At 51.0% G+C, this 18,251-nt stretch overlaps 1 long non-coding RNA gene across 1 annotated transcript; it reads left to right on the top strand.

Annotated features, from left to right (window-relative positions):
* Nucleotides 1-6,168: 6,168 nt before the first annotated feature.
* On the top strand, nt 6,169-16,047 carry LOC129656252 (uncharacterized). The gene is made up of 3 exons (XR_008716303.1): nt 6,169-6,350; nt 7,299-7,370; nt 15,367-16,047. It is a non-coding gene; the product is annotated as an uncharacterized LOC129656252 (long non-coding RNA).
* The last annotated feature ends 2,204 nt before the right edge of the window (nt 16,048-18,251 follow it).

Genomic DNA, 18,251 nt, shown 5'->3' with positions numbered 1-18,251 from the left:
TTAGTTTATCTGCTCTCTTATCCTCTGAAAGTCTTCTGCATTTTCCAGACATTAACCCCATCTTTCATGCCTTCTCTTCTCTGGGGAGAACAGTCCTTCTTCCTTCATCAGTTTTTCCCAGGACATGGCTCTGAGAACCTTTTCTTCTTGATTGTGACCCACTTTATCATTTGCCCCTTAACCTTGATCTTGAACTCCTTGTGGAGCCTAGTGAGACCATCACTCCCTTGTTCTGATGATAATACTCCTACTGATGCAGCCAGGGATGGGAGGCCCTGTACTACTCAGACTCAGTGACCAGAGCTTGTGACCCTGAATGTTTCTTCAGCAATGATTCACTCATCCTCTCCTGAAGGGACCTGCATTAAGTCACACAGTGAGTTCAAGAGCTGTTTCAGATGCATCCTGGCTGCAGCCTTTCCTTTCCCTCCTCCCCTTACTATCACACCAGATTGGACATCTCCCCTAAACTCCCTGATTGGGGCTTTCCAGTTTCAACCTGTCTACACTGAGAAGGGTTAATTACTTGACATGCCTTATGGCCCAGCTCATAAAGTCCCTGTCTTTCTCTAGAACTCAGTTTACCCTCTATGAAATGAGATCAGTCTAGCTCCCTTCTAGAGGCCCCCTGCCCCAACAACCCGGCCCCGATATCCAGTGTGCTGAGTACATAATGTGGGCACTTCCGCTCCCATGACCCGCCAGCAAGATCAAGGCTTTGTTGGCGCCACTCACATCACACATGGTGTAGGCGGTTCAGCTGAAGCCTCCTTCAGGAAGCCAACGGGGAGAAAAGTCCTCCCTCAGTCATCCATGGATTTTAGGGAGAAGCCCCCACCCACCGGGAGAATAGACATTAGTATCCGTGTGGTCACTACTTGGAGGTACACAGATTAGGGCTAATCAAAGGCAGGGAGATGTGTGCTTTTGTCAGTGAATCCCCGTGGTCTGGGAGCAAATCTCCATCTTGGCAGGAGGGACTCTTACTTGATGGGGCTGAGTTCTACGAGCGACTGTAAATTCTCAGTAAAACAGCCCCATTGGGCCTAATTTCAACCACTTAACCCAGAGGTTGCATTCTTGAAGTGCTCTGCCAAATGCATTCATCTCCTGGCTCGGGAGAGCACAGCTCCTGAGCACTCTCGCACGCAGCAGCTGCGTTGCCACCAGCCTTTCTGTTCTCACCTGTCTGAGCCCAAGCTCGATACTCAGGGTCCCCCAAGTCCTTGTTCCACATGAGGGAGTCTTCCAGAGTGGCTCCTCTGAAAATGCAGGTCTGTGTTGCCCAATGCTGCTCCCGTCTGTTTGAGAACAAACAGTTGGGCAGCTCAGTAAAAACCTGGTCAGCTTAAGAGACCCTGTCTGAATGCCTATTTCAGTGAGCCACAGAGTCAAGTTGGTCAAAGGACAGCTGAAACGATCAAGAAGAGCCCAAATGCCTGGTCAACTCAGTTAAATCAGTCACTGGCCCCAGTAGTGCCAAACAAGCCACCATCGTGGCCCAGGAAATGGGTATTTTCAAAACAACTGGGTTAAACCTTAACAACACATTGCCTCAGTTTGAATAACAACTCAACTTGTTCAAATAATACAAAAGCAATTGTTCAACTTAGCCAAACAAGCAATCAGCTTGATCAAACAATTCACAAACAACCTGTCTTTAGAGTTAAACAAAGCGAAAACACCGAACCAACTCAACAACTAGCCATTAGGTCAGACAATGCCAGAACAACGGGTCAGCTGGGTCAGATGATAGCAACACACCCAGTCTGCTGTAAACAGCCAATCGACTGCCTCAAACAATGTCAAAATATTTGGATTAATTCACTCAAACATCCAGTCAGTTCAATCAAACCCAGCCCGCCTGGTTAATGAATGCCAAAACACCCACCCAACTTAAACAGCCAGTCAAATGGGTCTAACTGTGATGGAACAACTGGTCAACCTGGTGAAACCACCAATCACCGCAGCCAAACAAGCAGTCAGCCGGATCAAACTAAGCAAAAGCCACAGGTCACCCTGGTCACCAAGCCGTAACAAAACACCCACTCCGTTCTGTCAAACAACCTCTCAAGCAGGAGAGGCTGTGTCTAAACATTCAGTCACTTCTATGAAGAGCCAGTTGCCTCGATAACCGTGAAACCAAAACAACCACTTAACTTGGTTGAATTAATGACAGGGCCAAGTACTTAGAGAGCACCTCTGCTCTGTCCAGCCTTCCTAGGCAAGCGACGCCAGAAGAGGTGGTCGACACAGCCCAGAGAACTGTTCGCCTCTTTATACTTCACCAAATGCCCATCAGTTCAGTCTCAAATACCCAGAAAGAAATCAGACCTGCCACTCGATTGGATAAATAAACTCTCCAACTTGGAGATTGGGTTTCTTGGAGAGTGTGGTTGAGGGTGGAGGGGGAGAAGATTTGTGAGAGCTGTTGCTGTCCCTTCCCCCAGCCTGAGGTTGAGCGGGAGGAAGACCCCTCCAGTGTCCCTCATTGCAGAGTATTTGGGATGGAGATCCTTTACTCCAGAGGCCAGACTGTGAGGGGTGAGGCTGCTCATTGCCTGCAATGACCTGGTGGTTAGCCTACTGAACCGTGTGTTGGGTCAGTTAATTCTTAGAGCAAGGCACTAGCCCCACAGCACAAGCCTGATATCCGAGGCCTGAGGCCCTCACTGGAACTAGAACTCTCCTCAAGTGCAGGAGCTCTGGTTGTCGTCATAGCACCATTGTTCAGAGCTTGATAATGACAGTGACCTTACTGAGCTTTTCCTGTGTACTAAGGACTGGGCTAAGAAGCCCTTTTCGTACTTCATCACGTTATCTTTCAAAACTCGACGAGGTCAGCACTATTATTATCTCCATTTAATAGGTGAGGTTTATGGGGGCTCACAGAGGTGAAGAGAGTTACCTAATATCACAGGAGTATTAAGTAAGAGGCAGGGCCAGGGTTCGAAACCAGCTCTAACCTTAGGAGCCAACTGTGTCTTCAAAATACTTATTGATAGAAAGGATGAAGGAACGAACTGGCCTGAGCCGCAGTGCACTTGGTGCAATGGTGCATAAGGAGCCTCTGTGTGTGTCTGATTTGTGGTGGCTCTGAGAGAAGAGGCACTTCATTCTGGTGGAGACTCAGGTGTAGACAGGTTGGAAGCCTAAATTTCAGTAAAGCACACTCTCAACTTAGATTTCACCTTGGTGCTAAGCCCTCTTGCCCAGGAATGCCAAACAGGCCACCTCGAGGTCTGGCTTACAGGACAAAGGGACAGGCGACTTCCTGAGCTCTGCCCAATCCTCCCCACTAAAAGCCCCCGAGGCGCCTACCTCCTGGACCAGCAGTGGGTCTGAGCCACCATTGACCACAGTTGACACCCTCCCTTCATTCAAGGAACGGCTGGCGTGGACTCACTCCCGACGTTCGGCACAGACCATTTTATTGAACGCTAACACAAATCACCGGGGCAGGAAATGTCGTAAAGAGAAAAGTAATCTTCTGACGGAAAAATAAATTATCAGCCGTGTTCCGAAGGAAAAGAAACATTCTTAAATAATTTCTCTTGCTGTTGGTATTGGCTGGCAGTGTGGGCCAGCCAAGCAAATGGTAATTTCCAAATTAGATTATACATTATGTCATATTAGTTTTATGTTAGAAAAACAAACGGGATCAGAGGAGAAGTGCCAAGGTTGGCGGGCCATGCTTGCCATGTGACCGGCTGCGTTTCCACTGCAGAATGTTTAATGATTCCGGGGGAGGTTGGGAGAACAAACATTTGGACCAGAATGGGGAGGGTGCGATTGGCTGCAAGGAGGGAAGGGACCTCTGTGAGTGTGGGTAGCCGCTGGGGTGGGAGGCAGGGAGTACGTTCAGAGCACATCCCCTACTCTCTGGGGATCTGGCCCCTCCCCAAGAGGCACTGTGGCCAGTAAATGTTCATGGGAGTGGCAGGTGGAGGTGCCAGTGTGGGGTCCCAAGAGGGGACGACCTGGTGGGGCCCTGTTGCTGTCCCCACTTTCCTATAGAGCTATCCTTGGGCCAGAGGACAGATATGTCGGTGTCTCCCAGAGCACAAAGCCAAGGTAACCTGAGGCGATGGACTTTGGCTTGGAGTCATCCTGCAGTTCACCTTCATGGGGGCCTACTATGTACGGGGTGATTTACCTGTACTCACTTTACTCGTCACGTACAGGTAGAAATGGAGAGCTGTAGAGGTTAAGTTGCCTGGGATTACATGACTGGGAAGTGGCAGAGCCTGCAGGGCCTGAAGCCTTAACCACCAACCACTGGGTGATACTTTTGCCAACAAGAAACATGATGCCTCCCTGATGGGAATGCCTGTGAGGGGTGGGGAGGGGGGATAACGATCGGTCAAGGGTCCCCGCAGGTGTTGAAGCACCACACCCCTGACCTCTGAAGCCCCCTTTGTTTCTAAGACTGTAGCTCAGACTTCTCCGATTGTTTGCCTGGGAATTTGGGCAAGCAGCTTTCACCAAACTGTGAGCTTCTTGAGGGCAAGGATCTTGTTTGATTATCTAATGATACTCTGTACACAGCACAGAGCTTTGTACTGCTGTCAGTGTTCACAGAGGAGGCAGGAAAAACAGGAAACTTAGATGGCTAGAACTGGAAAGGAGTCAGGGGCTGTAGGAGCCTGGGTCCAGGTCTCTGACCTCTGCTGTCCCCCAGGTTGCCTCCCGGCCCGTGACAAGCATCACTTATCAGTTACAGGTCTCCCGCCCTTATAGTTCTTCTCAAACAGTCACTACCAGGTCATCAATGTTGGCACTGAGAGGAAGCCTGTTTGCCCTCTTGAAATAGCCCACCTTCTAGTCTGCAGTTGAGAACACTGACAGCATAGGAAGGGAGAGACAACACAGCCAGTCATGGACAGGGCAAGATCCGAGGCCACTGTCCAGAGCATGCAACGAAGACTTAGAATGGATTAATTGGCAAGTATCCGACAAGTAAGAGCACATGCAGTCTGGGTGAAGAGATAAGACAGAATGTGGGGAACCAATCAGGCAGCAATGCAGTCCATCAGTTTGGACCCTCTCATTCTCAAAATATTTTCCATCTTCCTCAGGGCATCTGGGTTCTGCTTCCAGCTCTTTCCTTTGGCAGAGCTGGAAGGAAGCCTACGTCTTGTCTCTGAACCTCAATTTTTCCATCTGTTAAATAAGGGCAGGCATGGTGCTCAAGCTCCCTAAGATGTAAAATCTTTCTGGCTGTAACTTGCCAGGATTCTGTACTCCCAAATTCATCTCAGATTCTCCCATGACTTACTTGAGGTGAATCAGGGCCACAGGAAGCTGCAGTAACTTGCTCAGACCACCGAGGGGAGAAGGAGGATTCTGCATGATTCCTGCTTAACTTCGGTACTGACCCCCTGGTGGCCTGGAGGTTAACTGCAATTCCTGACTTGCTCCCTGTGTCTTCCTGGAGTTCTCAGCTCCTGAGGATCATCTGATGTGAAAACATGTGTATTTACTCATCAAATAGCATTCGAGTCTCTCCTCTGGACTGGGCTCCTTCTTACCGAGTGCTGGGGATCCCATCTCTGTCCTTGGAAGAGCTCACAGTCCAGTGGTGGAGCAGTGGTGGAAATGCATGGAGACCACCCCAAAGCACCATGTGCTGTGACTAGGGTATGTATGTCCCGTGGGAGTACAAAGGCACCTTCCTGGTAAGTCTTCATGGAAGGAGGGGTGTCTAAGCCAAATTATGAGGGATGAGGCAGACTTTGGCAAGAAGGGTGGGGGTGGGGGCAGGAGGAGTGGGGGTGGGCTGTGCTCCCAGTATAAGGAACAGCACAAGGGAAGGTCAAATTATAGGAGAAAGAGTGAGTCACAGGTAGAGAATGGGGTGGTGCTGTGGACTGGAGGCCAGACTGTGAGTGTGAGCTGCAGGCGAGGTGAGCAGGGACAAGCATTCTTTTGCTCAAAAGCATTTATTGACTATCTACTGAACACCAGGTTAAATTGTGAAAGGCCTTGAATGACATTTCCCAATCCCAAATTTCCCTTCCTGGCCCCTGACCTGTGTGCCCACAACATTTATGATAAGAATTTGTTTCTAAATTTAGTTAATTATGTTTGGCTTCCTCTGTCTCCCCTTGGGGATAGATAGCTGCGCTACAGGGAGTTGGGACAGGAAACTGGCCTCGAGACTGGGACCAGCACAGGACAGTGCAGTCCAGGACAGGTGAGATAACAAGGGCAGGAGCCAAGGTCACACCCTGGCCAGCTGGCCTCTCTACCTAGCCTTCTCTCTTTCCTTGGCTTCCCATGTCTCCCTAAGGGCACGAGATCCAGGAACCTCACTCTGCTCAGAGCTGCCCTCTTCATCAGTCTCCGAGGTTGGTCCCACACCTGGACATATTTGTTCCTGAGGCAACAGTGTTCAGAACTTTGGAGCCAGGGTCGTTCTCAGGAGTGCATGGGGTGGAGAGCAGGGGTTGGCTGAGTGCAGAGGCTGGAGGGGAGTGGCTGGAGGAGCTGGAGGGCAGAGAGGACCCCTGGGGCCTCTTCCTTTGTGAAGGAAAGTCCTACAAGAGGAGGGAGGTGGTGTTTCAGCCAGGAGGCAGCCCCAGAAGTGCAGGGCCCTGACTCTGGGAGAAGCAGCCCTGGTGTAAGGGAAACAGGAGGGAGTCCTCATTAATATCAAGATTCCAGTGGGCTGGGAGCTTTGCTCACATTCTCTCATAAGATGTTCCAGTTACCTTGTGAGGGAGGGTCATGTCCGCATAGCGGGGTTGGATTTGATAGTAATGGCATAAGCACAGAGAGGTTAACTAAATTGCCCAAGGTCACACCGTCAGAAAGTGGTGCCACTGGGATCAGAACTCAGTCTGTCTGGGTCCTGGATCACTTCTTTTGGTGGTGCACACTGTGATCTGCATTTCTTCTTTCCTCTTTCTGCCTCTCTCCTTTCCTAGATTCAGTGAATCTCATCCCTCCCTATCTTCACATGCTGTTCTCCTGTCTGGAACACCATCTCTTTTGTTCATGTACCTTACCTGGTGATATTCTCATATTTTTTAGGTCTGGTTCTTTTGTCCTTTGTAAAAGTTCCTTGATACTTTCAGACAGATTTTTATTTTTTTATTCTTTTTTTTTTTTTTTTTTTTTTTGCCTCACCATGTGGCTTGTGAGATCTTAGTTCCCTGACCAGGGAACTAACCTGGGTCACCGCAGAGAACGTGCTGAGTCCTAACCATTGGGCTGCCAGGGAATTCCTAGATTTAATCATATTTTATCCACCTATCTACCATTCATCCATCCCTTTATCTCGTCACTTGTTGCAGAAGGATTTATGGCCTTCTGGATAGAGTCAGTGGCTGCCTCCTCTTGTGATTCCACAGCACTTTATCAAACAGGTGAGCACCACCATACTTGAGTGCGTATGTTTGTTCACGTGTCTGTCTTTCCACCAGCCTGGGAGCTCCCTGGGGGCAAGGGTGGTCTGACTCTGCTCTTAGCATTGCCCAGCAGACTCTGCTTCCTGTCCACCTCACCCTGACTCTTCTTTTGCACAAAGGCTTTCTCAAATTTGGTCTGTTCCTCAAAGAGAGAACAATGTCTGCAGTGACTTTGGGTTGAAATGGAGAGTTTTTGTTGTTGTTTTTGTTTTTCTGATGTCAAGAGAGATTCTTTCAAAGCACTGCTATGAGATGGGAGAACTGAATGGGAGGTGCTACTGAGAAGTGGTTTCCTTTGCTTTTTCGTAGAACCATGGGATGATGCTAGAATTGTAGAGAATTTTGGACATTTTAGGGACCCTATGCTTGCCTTAGCAGCCTGGGTTGGGCAAATCTTTGCTTAGAAGTGGGGGAGGCCTGGTGGTTCCGTGAGTCCCTGGGGGCTCAAGGCGGGATGCTGGGTTATGAGCCAGTTCTGGATGGGGATGGACTGAACATTAGTCAGTTTTTTCTCGGTTATGTTGTGGTAACAGACACACCATAGCAGGCCCCAAATAGGGGCTTTACAATAACAAGTTTACTTTTCGCCTACATTATACTTTGTCTGTGGTGGCTGTGGGTTGACTATGGCTCTGCTCCATGCATCCTCTTTATCCCAGGATCCTTGCAAAGGAGCTGTGACATACTCAGGACAGAGAGCAAAAAGAAAAAGGGCTGAGCCACACACTAACTCTTTACTCATATCTCAGGACAACGGCTGAGTGCAGTGAAAACTCTTCCTGCAGGAGGTGCTGGAAGCTGCTTGGCAGTGGGTAGGTACATAGAAGCCTCTTACAGGGAAGGGGAGTGAATAATAAGGACCAATAGCACAATCCATCAGAGCAGAACCATCTGCAGACTCAAGCCAGATCCCATGCAGAGAGCGTTCTCATTTCAGAGTCCAGTTCTTAAAAGTCACCTCCTCTGAGAAGCCCTCTGGGACTGACCCTCTGCGTCAGGATTGGTGCTTTTCCTCTGTGCCCACATGCCGCTTTGTGTTTCTCATTCCACACCAGTCACTTTGTGCGTGATGTCTGTTACTGTGTATGAACCTCCAGGCAGTAGTGGATGCTGGAACTGGCTCTTGAAAGTTGATGGCATGCATCTCTGCCCAGCTGCATGGTCAGAGGCATCATGTGAACAACTCGAAATTGGCCAGGTTAGAGTATTTACATCACAGAAAGTAGCTGCTGCTGCTGCTGCTAAGTCAGTTCGGTCGTGTCCGATTCTGTGCGACCCCATAGACAGCAGCCCACCAGGCTCCCCCATCCCTGGGATTCTCCAGGCAAGAACACTGGAGTGGGTTGCCATTTCCTTCTCCAATGCATGAAAGTGAAAAGTGAAAGTGAAGTCTCTCAGTCGTGTCCGACCCTCAGCGACCCCATGGACTGCAGCCTACCAGGCTCCTCTGTCCGTGGGATTTTCCAGGCAGGAGTACTGGAGTGGGATGCCATTGCCTTCTCCACAGAAAGTAGCAAATGCTACAAATAAGAACTATTTTCCTTCTGCAGAGGTAGCTAAACACTGGCCATTGGCCACTGTCCTGGAGCACGGACAGAGTGAGGGCCAGGTGTGCCGTGCTCACCTCTACCTTCTGATAGGGCCCGGCGGGGCGTCAGCTGTTCCACAAATGATGACCGACAGTCTGAGTGGAGGAATGAGTGGGCGCACGTTTGGGTAGTGAGACAGAGCAGTGAGTGAATGCATGTCTGTCTGCACCGGAGTTCCTGTCTGTGTCTCTCTGCTCTTCCCTGGATCTCCTTCTCCTCCCAGTGCTCATTGCCCCAGGGAAGGTATGCGACAGGCAGAACACCAAAAGCCTGCAAACCTTCCTGGTCTTTGTTCTCCAAGTCTCTGAGCTTGTGGAATTGAGAGAGTTTACAGAAGAAGTAAAGGGATCAACTGAGTGTCTTGAAGAAAGATAAAGAGGAGAAGTGCAGCCTGGCCTGTACGTCGTAAATGACTTTGCTGGGAGGTGATAAGAGTCTCAAGAGGAAGGGCTGTGAGGTGCAGCCAGGACACAGTGCCATGCAGGGGGTAGAGGGTGGCCAGACATGCAGGGTCACGTCAGGGGTCTCAGATGCAATCAGTGCGGGCTAGTGCCCTGTCCTTACCCCACACCTTGATACCATGTAAGATCCCCAAAATGCGGAATGACCCCAGAAATGTGGGATAAGAAATTAAGTTATAGGAAACAAAGAAAGTGACATTTCTTGCCCCCTTACTCCCATGCTCATTCCCAAGATTGAGACCTGAGGGTTATACTTGCTGCTCATGAATGATGTAGATCAGAGGTTGGCAAGCATTTTGTTTTAGAGGACCATATAGTAAATAATCTCAGCTCTGCGGGCCCCACAATCTCCATCACAGCTGTTTAACTCCGCCCTCGCAGCGAGAACACAACTACAGGCATATATAAATGAACAATGTGGCTGTGTTCCAGTAAAACTTCATTTATGGATGCAAATTTGAATTTCATATAATTCTCATGTGTCTTAAAATATTCTTCTTCTGATATTTTCCCCCCAACCATTTAAAAATGCAAAAGACAGGGGACTTCCCTGGCAGTCCCGTGGTTAAGACCTCGCCTTCCAATGCAGGGGGTGCAGGGTCAATCCCTGGTCAGGGATTTAATATCCCACATGATGTGCAGGTAAAAAATCAAAACATTGAAAAAAGAAAAGCAATATTGTAACTAATTCAATAAAGACTTTAAAAGTGGTCCACATCCAAAAAGATCTTGAGAAAAAAAAATGTAAAAGTCAATGTTCATTTATAGGTGGTGCCTGGATTTGGCCTGTGAACCATAGTGGACTCTGATCCAGACTGACTAGGTGCGGTGAGGAGTCAGTTGTCCATCATAAGTCAGTAGGGTAGACACACCTGGGCAGAGGGGGTGGAAAGCAGACTTGTTTGGAGGTCACAGCATGAACCTGTTTGGAGGCAGGACACCCCGTCTTCTCTTTCTCTGCACCCCACCTCCCCTCAGCCCTGCTCTGGGTCATTCTTCAGCCTTCCATGGCGCCTGCCTGCAAGAAGCTGGGCCCTCCTTGGGCGGGTAGCCTGACAGCTGGACTCAGCAAGGCGGGCGGGCCGGCCATGTTCAGTCTCTGGGAAATGAGTGTGGACACGGCTTGGGCCCCATGGGGCAGCCCACCCTGATCTACCCAGATCAGGTTCCCGGCGGCGTCTGAGCGCTGTAAACACAGCGGCTGGACAGGCCACCTCTCCAGAGGCCCACTGAAGGCGGCCCTGCCCAGGAGGAAAGGATTGGGGCTGACAATTTGACATAAACCACGGGGCAGTGTCCGGCGGCTGGGGAAGCTGGGCGACCCTCTCCCCAATGCTCCCACGCTCGCTCTAGTGGCAGCTGCTCCCAATTACCGTCTCCTGTGGAGCAAGGGGTCTGTAGAGTGGGGTGGCCCTTGAGAGATCCCCCTCGCTACCCCCTCTAGCAGAGGTAGGGAAACTGAGGCCCACAGACACTTGCTTAAGGCCAGGCAGTCATTGACAGACAGAGGCTAGAAACTTGGTCCTCCCAAGACAGGGCTCTGGATCCCTCCCAGGGTGATCTAAAGAAGAAAGAAAGTCTCTTGAGGAGCACCTGGGACCCTGTCCCTTAGCTTTCAGCTGCCCCCTTGTGGGGAGGGTGGTTTCCTTTGGACCCATCCAGAACACTGGAGTAGGAGTCGGGGACCTGACCGTCACACCCAGCACTGACCCTAGAGGTTTAGAGTGCTCATTTCCAGCTGAGGAGACAGCCTAGAAGTGTTGAAGTGACTTGCCCAAGGTCACCCATCTAGTCAAAGGGAGAGCTGTGATTTGAACCCAGGCTGTCAGATTTCTAAGTCTGTGCTCTTCGTCGAGATGCCTTGCTCCAGCCCCAGCCCTGAACTTGTGGGGCCATGCAGGCAGTTCTCTGCCCCTTGGGATGCTGTGGGTGGTCTTCAAGGGCTCTCCAAACTCGGGATGCTGAGTTTGCTGCCCATCTGAGGATACCTCTGCAGCGGCTGAGCTAGTGATCCAGATGCCCTTAAACAGACCCCCACCCCTCTCCTAGTCCCTCTGACATCATGGGAATCTCATGTCTTGGGCCCCAACCTCCCGCCCAGGACAAAGTGAACTCAAACAGGGCAGGGCTTAGTTCCCTTTCCTGTCCTGCCCCAGGTCCAGTGACTGCCGTGGTACCTCAGTCAGACACAGTCAAAGCAGACACATGGGCAAGTATACTCCATCCATTGACACCCACAGGGGAGTGTATGTGGGAAGTACAGGTGATGGGCACCTACTGTGTGTCAGGCTGGTAAATGCTTAACCCATGCCATCTCTCAAGCATCTTGTAGCTGGGCAGCTGTTCCCATGGAACCCCTCCATGGTAGATGGAGACATGTGCATGCTGACCTGAGTGTGCAATCATGTGCATGGAGACACAGGCACGTGTCAACGCTCCTGACCGCTAGACGTGCACACCAGCTCTTGGGTCCAGGTATGAGGATGCACAGCACCACATGTGCATTCTCTCTCTCATCCCTTTCCACAGGCAACTCTGGCAGGCACGGCTGCACTCAGACCTGGGATTCACAGTCTTCTCTGGGGTCCCTCACCATCTTGTTCTTGACATGTTTCAAAGTTCTATTCAGAGTTAGTTCTGAGGGCGAAGGGGCTGGGAGCCCTGAGAGTGGAAAAACAGTCGATTTGGAAAATTCCTGTCATTTTTGAGCTCTGTCCAAAAACACCCGTGGGAGCCACAGTGGAGTCTGCCGACATCCAGCCTTGGGTGGGCCCAGTGCCCCCCGGGGCAGGCCTCTTACCTCCCCCAGCCCAGCCCAGCCTGTTTGCTGACACCAAGCCTACCAGACTCTAGTTGCCTCACCTCCATCAAGGGTTCCTGCTGGAGAGCCCTGTGCATGCTCTCCTTGGACCAGGTCTCCCTATCCATGCACGCCCTCCTGTAGGCTGACAGTAACAGCAAGTGACTCCTGGTGCCAGCTGACTATGCGCTTTATTTTTATAACAAACCTATACAGTATGAACTATGGCTCTGTCCATTTTATCAACAAAAAATACCGGAGGCACAGAGCGGTTAGGCGGTAAAGCAGCTGGCCATTAGTCACACAGCAGGAAGTGGAAGAGCTAGGCTCCACATCCCAGTGAGCTGGCTCCAGCATTAGCGTCTTGTCCGCTCCACTCCATGGTGCTGCCTCTTGAGACACAAGGTAGGTTCACCTGGAGAAGTGCCAGGACCTCAGAAGCTCAGGGAGGACCAGAAGGAGAGGACTCACACCTCTTGTGGGCTCACTGTGTGCCAGGCCCTGTGCTGGGAGTGCCCACCGGCCTCCCTGCCCCCAGACTCCCCCCACAAGCTGTCCTGGACACAGCAGTTGGAGGATCTTTCTTAAAGCCCAGGTGGGCCCGGCTGGCCCAGCCCCTGTGGACGCTGTGGTCTCCTTCAGGGCCCCGGGCTCCGCATTACAAGTTTCCATGGGCAGGGCTGTGAGTGAGAAGGCAGTGCTGACAGTCAGTCCTCTCAGGTCCTTCAGCAGCGTAGCAGCAGCCCCAGGAGCAGGCGCATCTTTGTCTCCGACCCTGCCTGCCTGCCCTCCCGCCTGCCATCCACATGGTGGAAACGCCAAGGAACAAGGGCCTTCCTGTCTTCCTCTCGATCCCCCTTTTCTAAAAATAAGCTGGAACCTTCCCTTCATCTGCCCCCAATTTTCTCCTGCTTGACCCCCATGACCCTATACCCTCAGAAGAGGCCACATGTGTGCCCACTGCTGGACAGATGGGCCAACCCTGCAGTGCAGATGGTGGGAGCGGGGAGCCTGCCCTGGCCTCTGCCCCAGTCCAGTTAGCCCCTCCAGCTATGCCCAGAACAAAGCACTGAGCCAGTCCCTGATCTGCAGGGCGGGGCGAGGGAGACCTTGTTTATAACAGGAAGTTCCACTAGGGTTTTATGAGCTGTCATGATAATAATAATCATCGCCCACATTTGTATACACTAAGCACTTTCACATCTGTTATCTCCTTTAGTGCGTGCGGCGAGTCCTTGAGATGGGTATTATTGTTACTACTTAGGTGGAACAGATGAAGAGACCAGAGAGGCTAACTGACTTCCCTAAGGTGGCACAGCTGGGAAAGATCAGGGCCAGGATTCAAGTCTAGATCCTCAGATTTGAAACTCTGCCCCTTGACACTTCCCTTCTGCTTGCTGACATCTGTACCAGGCAGCGGCTTTGGTGCTTTGTGCCCAAGGATCTTCACACTTTCCTTTTAGCTGTCACTTACGAGGGTCTTTGTGTGTGCTGACCATTGCGTTCGGAACTCCACCACAACTAGGGAGGAAGGAATTATGGAACCTCATTCTGAGGAGGAGGAGGAGGCTGAGACTCAGAGACGTAACTCAGCTTGCCAAGGCCCTTCTGCAGTAAGAGCTGGCATCAGAGTTAGGATTGAAGGCTGCCTGACCCCAAAGTTTTTCTTCTGCAAAATAGTTCACAGTAGCTGGTACCATGTCTTTCATTTTAATTAATTAATTCAATAGAACATCTTCCAGGTGTCTGCTCTATGCTAAGCCTAGGGACACAAGGGTGAACACAAGACACACAGGTCCTACCCTCGTTGGCTTCATGATCTAGTGGGAGATGGACGTGAAAACGGCCATTATGGCGCAGGGCGATAAACCATTATTAGCCATAATAGCTAGCTTTGCAGTGTTTATAGCTCACTGAGGGCCCCAAATGGAAATCTGGTCATTTCCATGTCTGCTAAAAATGGCCTAAAGGCTTCCCTGCTGCTGTAGCATCACATCTGAGCCTTCTGGCCTGGGATTCAAGGCCCCTGTGATGGGGTGGAACCCACCTCCACACCCCGGTCCCTGGCGAGCCCCCTGCACCACTTTGTGTTCCAGCACCAGCAACTGCTAGAAGTTCCTCCCACACGAGGGTGTTTCTCACCTCCACGGCTTTGTCACTCAGAATCTCTGCATTCTTCCCCACTCCCAACCTTCTCCTGGTTGACTCCTATCCTGCAAAACTCAGCTCAGATGGTACCGCCTCCTCAGACTGGTTGGGAGGGAGTTTCTTATTATTGGAGATGTCTGAGCCAAGGATGGAAGATCAGGGCAGGGAGGCAAATCACTTAATCTCTATGGGCCTCAGTTTTCTTTTCTGGAAAATGGGTCTAAGAATAAGCCTAACTATAGGAGGATAAAGGCCTTGTTAGAGGGGGAAGCACAACAGCCTGTGGAGGCTAAGAGAAGGAATAAAAACAGCCTGTGGGGTCAGAAAAGCTTCCTGGAGGACTCAAACAAGGGGAAGACTCAGATGGGGATATTTTTATTTGTAGCGAATACGCACATGGTGTGTTTTTATGCAGAGAGCTGCTCCAGGCCCTTCCTATGTGTAACGTCATTGAATCCTTGTGATGGCAATATGAGGCGGCCACTGTCATTATCCCCATTCTACACGTTAAGAAACTGAGGCACTGGGAGATTAGGCAAAATGTTTGGGGCCATCCAGCTAAGAGGGGCAAAGCCTGAATTCCAATCCAAGCATGTGGCTCCAGTGTTCACTCTCAAATCACCTTGTCATTACAAGGAGAGCAACAGGAGTGGAGGGTGGGGGTCCACTTAAACTCTGGGGCAAGCATCACTGTACTTGGTAACAGAGTAGCGTGAGTGTCTTTGTCCTCCAGGAAACAGGCATGCCCTCTGGACCCTCACAGGCCAGGGAACTCTTGCTTTGACTCCACTCACCCCAGGGAAGGGAAGGCCTCTCAGTAAAGTGTTCGCCCAGGTGCCTCCTGCTCTGCCTGGATAATGAGGCTTCGTCTGGGGGGCAGTGGCTGGACTGGCACTGCCTCCTGGTAATAACCACCCAACGCAGGCAGAAGAAACATTTTTCTCCTCATTTCACAGGTGAAGAAACTGAGGCCCAGCGAGACAGGAAAGGATGGGGAAGTCTCTAAAAAGGCAACTCGAAGCTGAGATTCTGGCCTCGGAGGCCAGAGGATCTCCTTAGCAATGGTGGTACCCATCATCGCCATTTCTGGGGGACTGCTACGTGGTGTGCATCAGATGGGAAAACCTTTGTCAGACGTCTAGTGCTAGACCTGCCCGTGACACCTGCTCAGTCCCTGGACATTCCTCTTCCTTCCCTTAGGAAATGAGTGAATAAATGAGTGAATGATTGTAGAAGTCACCTAGAAACTGGCAGGAGGTGGGGGAAGCTTTCTTGCTGCTGTGAACTCTTCCGGCTTCTGCCCCTCTTGCTGACCTGGGCAGCTAGAGCTGGTGGCATCTGCTTAGCTCTGCCCACTCTCCTTGCTGCCTCAGAGGCAGAGCCCTGCATGTTTATTCTTATTCATCTCACACTCCATCCCCCTCCCCTCAACCTCTCAGCTCATGCTGATGTGGGCACCCGGGAGTCAATGGGGATCGTTCTTCTGATCTGACTGAAGACCAGTTCTTCATTTCTGGCTGGAAGCTAGGGGGCAATGCTCAATCTGTGCAGATCCGTGAAAAAGCTGACTCCCCATCCCCCTCCTCCCATTTGTAGGGGCTTTTCCTACTTCCTCATCACTTTTCCTACCTGTGACCTAGGGATATTTTCAGAGCCCATTTTATCAGAGAAAAAGGCCAAGGAAAAGGAAATGATTTGATCAAGATCACAGGCCATAACTCGGGATCTTTACCGCAAAATCATGATGGTTCCCTGTCTCCCTGTCATTCTCCCTCCCCGTCCTCTCTCTCCTTTCCTTTCTTCTTAACACAAACACTTATGTGGAGGAGGAAGGGAAATAGGAGAAGAGAATAGGTGGGCATGATGGAGTGGAAAGAGTACTGGATAGGAGTCAGGGGCCTTCAATTCTGGTCTTGGATTTGCCTCTAATTTACTGTGTCACCTGAATAAGCCGCTTTCTCTCTCTCAGCCTCAGGTGTTTATATTAATCATCTGGGGCAATGTCACTTCCATCCTTATCCTTGGGAGAATTGTTGTAAGAATAGATTCAGTGAAGCAGTATTTTGTTCTCACATCTGCTCACCCACCTGACTAACCAACGTCCATCCATCCATCTATCCTTCCACTCACTTATCCACTTATCCATCCATCCACTCCCCCATTTACCACCCATCCACCCATCCATTCATCCTTTGTGTCCCTACTGTGTGGCATGTACAATAAGAGAAAGACCATGCTCTTTATGGCCTGGCACAACCACCATCTCCTCCAGGGGATTTACCACTTGGGGAAACTGACTGCCCATCCCTATTTTGTCCTGGACGGTGTCAGTCTGTTTTGTCACAGTGAGTCCTTAACCAGACAGGGAGGCCTCTCCAGAGTCACCAGACCTGGCTGACTGGGCTGGCCCATTCTTTCCTGGTTCTGGCCTGCTGCGGCAGTCCCCAGCGCCACTCTGAGTCAAGCATCCCCTCAGTGCCTGCAACATGTCACTGGTACCTGTCAGCCCCGCCCCTGCCCCCCACACCTCAACCAGCCTCTCTGCACCCAGGGTGGGTTCCTGCAGGGAAAGTGGGCTTGCTGGGTGGGCTGTCAGCAGAGGTGGTCTCACTTTTCCCTGCTCCCTCCCTAAGAGTCTCTCCCAAGCTGTCAGCCACATTGGAAGAATTAGGGGCCTCTGGCAGAGGGAGGTGGCTGGTCCCCGTGGTGGGGACGGTACATAAGTCCTGACACATTGGCACTGAGTGTGCGCCGGCTGTGGGCAGTGAGCTCTAACCATGTGGACGCTGTCTCACGAACTGTGTGCAGGGCCTGCCCAGAAAGTCTTTCTCCCTGATTGGCCCTATGACTTTTTTGGACCAGGGAAGGGCCTCCAGTATTTTTTTATTTTTGCATTTGTTGTAGATTCTGCTCATCACGCATGGAAGGCTCTCCTCTGGGATCTCATTCTTGGGTCTCGGGTTGACGGTTCTCTGTGTGACTTTGCAGGAGCCCTTTCCTCTTTGGGTTTCCATTTGCTTGTGGGGTTGCTGTGCTCCTAAAAGCCATTGAGTCGACTGCCCGGGACTCAGATCTTCATGTTTATGAGGGTCTGCTGTATACCTGATCCTGTGGGGCTGTGGGATTAAGTGGGGCCCATGGTTCTTGCCCTCATTGAACAGGGTCCAACGAGTAGTGAGTGCCGCCGGATGGGGTCTACTATGCCTACAGGAGTGATCTGGGCAGCTGGGACCTGGGGAATGGGCACAGCCTGAATCCCTAAGGACTGCACTGCCAGGGCATGGGGGCTCCAGACAAGGACAAGACAAGGGACAGTGCTGAGGGTGACCGTGATCATGTTGATGCCCCTCTGCCTGCGAAACTCCAGGAACAGACTTGCTGCCCCCCTCCCCTTTTGTGATAACTAAACAAGACATCTGTCCCTCTCTTTATATCATTAAGAAGTAATAGTAACTAAAAATGTCCAGCATGCCAGGTCCTTGCTGTGTCCTGTGCAAAGCCTTTTATACACATGTTGTTCTTGAAGCCTCACAACCAACTATTATTGGTGGTTATGACAACCAACAACGAAATCCTATTATTATCTATAATATAGAGAGGAGGGATGGACTGCATGGGGTGGAGGCCCTGGCTTGAGGTCTTAGAGCTAGAAGTGGCCAAACAGGGATTTGATCCTGTGTCTGTGGGGCTGTGTTACTTTCTCAGCCCCAGGCCACTTCCTGCGGGAAGCAGGAAGAGCAGAACCGGTTTGTCCCAGCTCAGCTCAGGCAGGAAGCAATCAGATGGGCCTTGTGGGGCCTGGGAGAACCTGGGCCAGGACATCAGGCATGCCCGCACCTCT

Source organism: Bubalus kerabau, chromosome 6 (assembly GCF_029407905.1).
Source record: "Bubalus kerabau isolate K-KA32 ecotype Philippines breed swamp buffalo chromosome 6, PCC_UOA_SB_1v2, whole genome shotgun sequence".
NCBI lineage: Eukaryota > Metazoa > Chordata > Mammalia > Artiodactyla > Bovidae > Bubalus > Bubalus kerabau.
The sequence above is the reverse complement of the archived record's forward strand: the minus strand, read 5'-3'. Positions and strand labels throughout refer to the sequence as shown.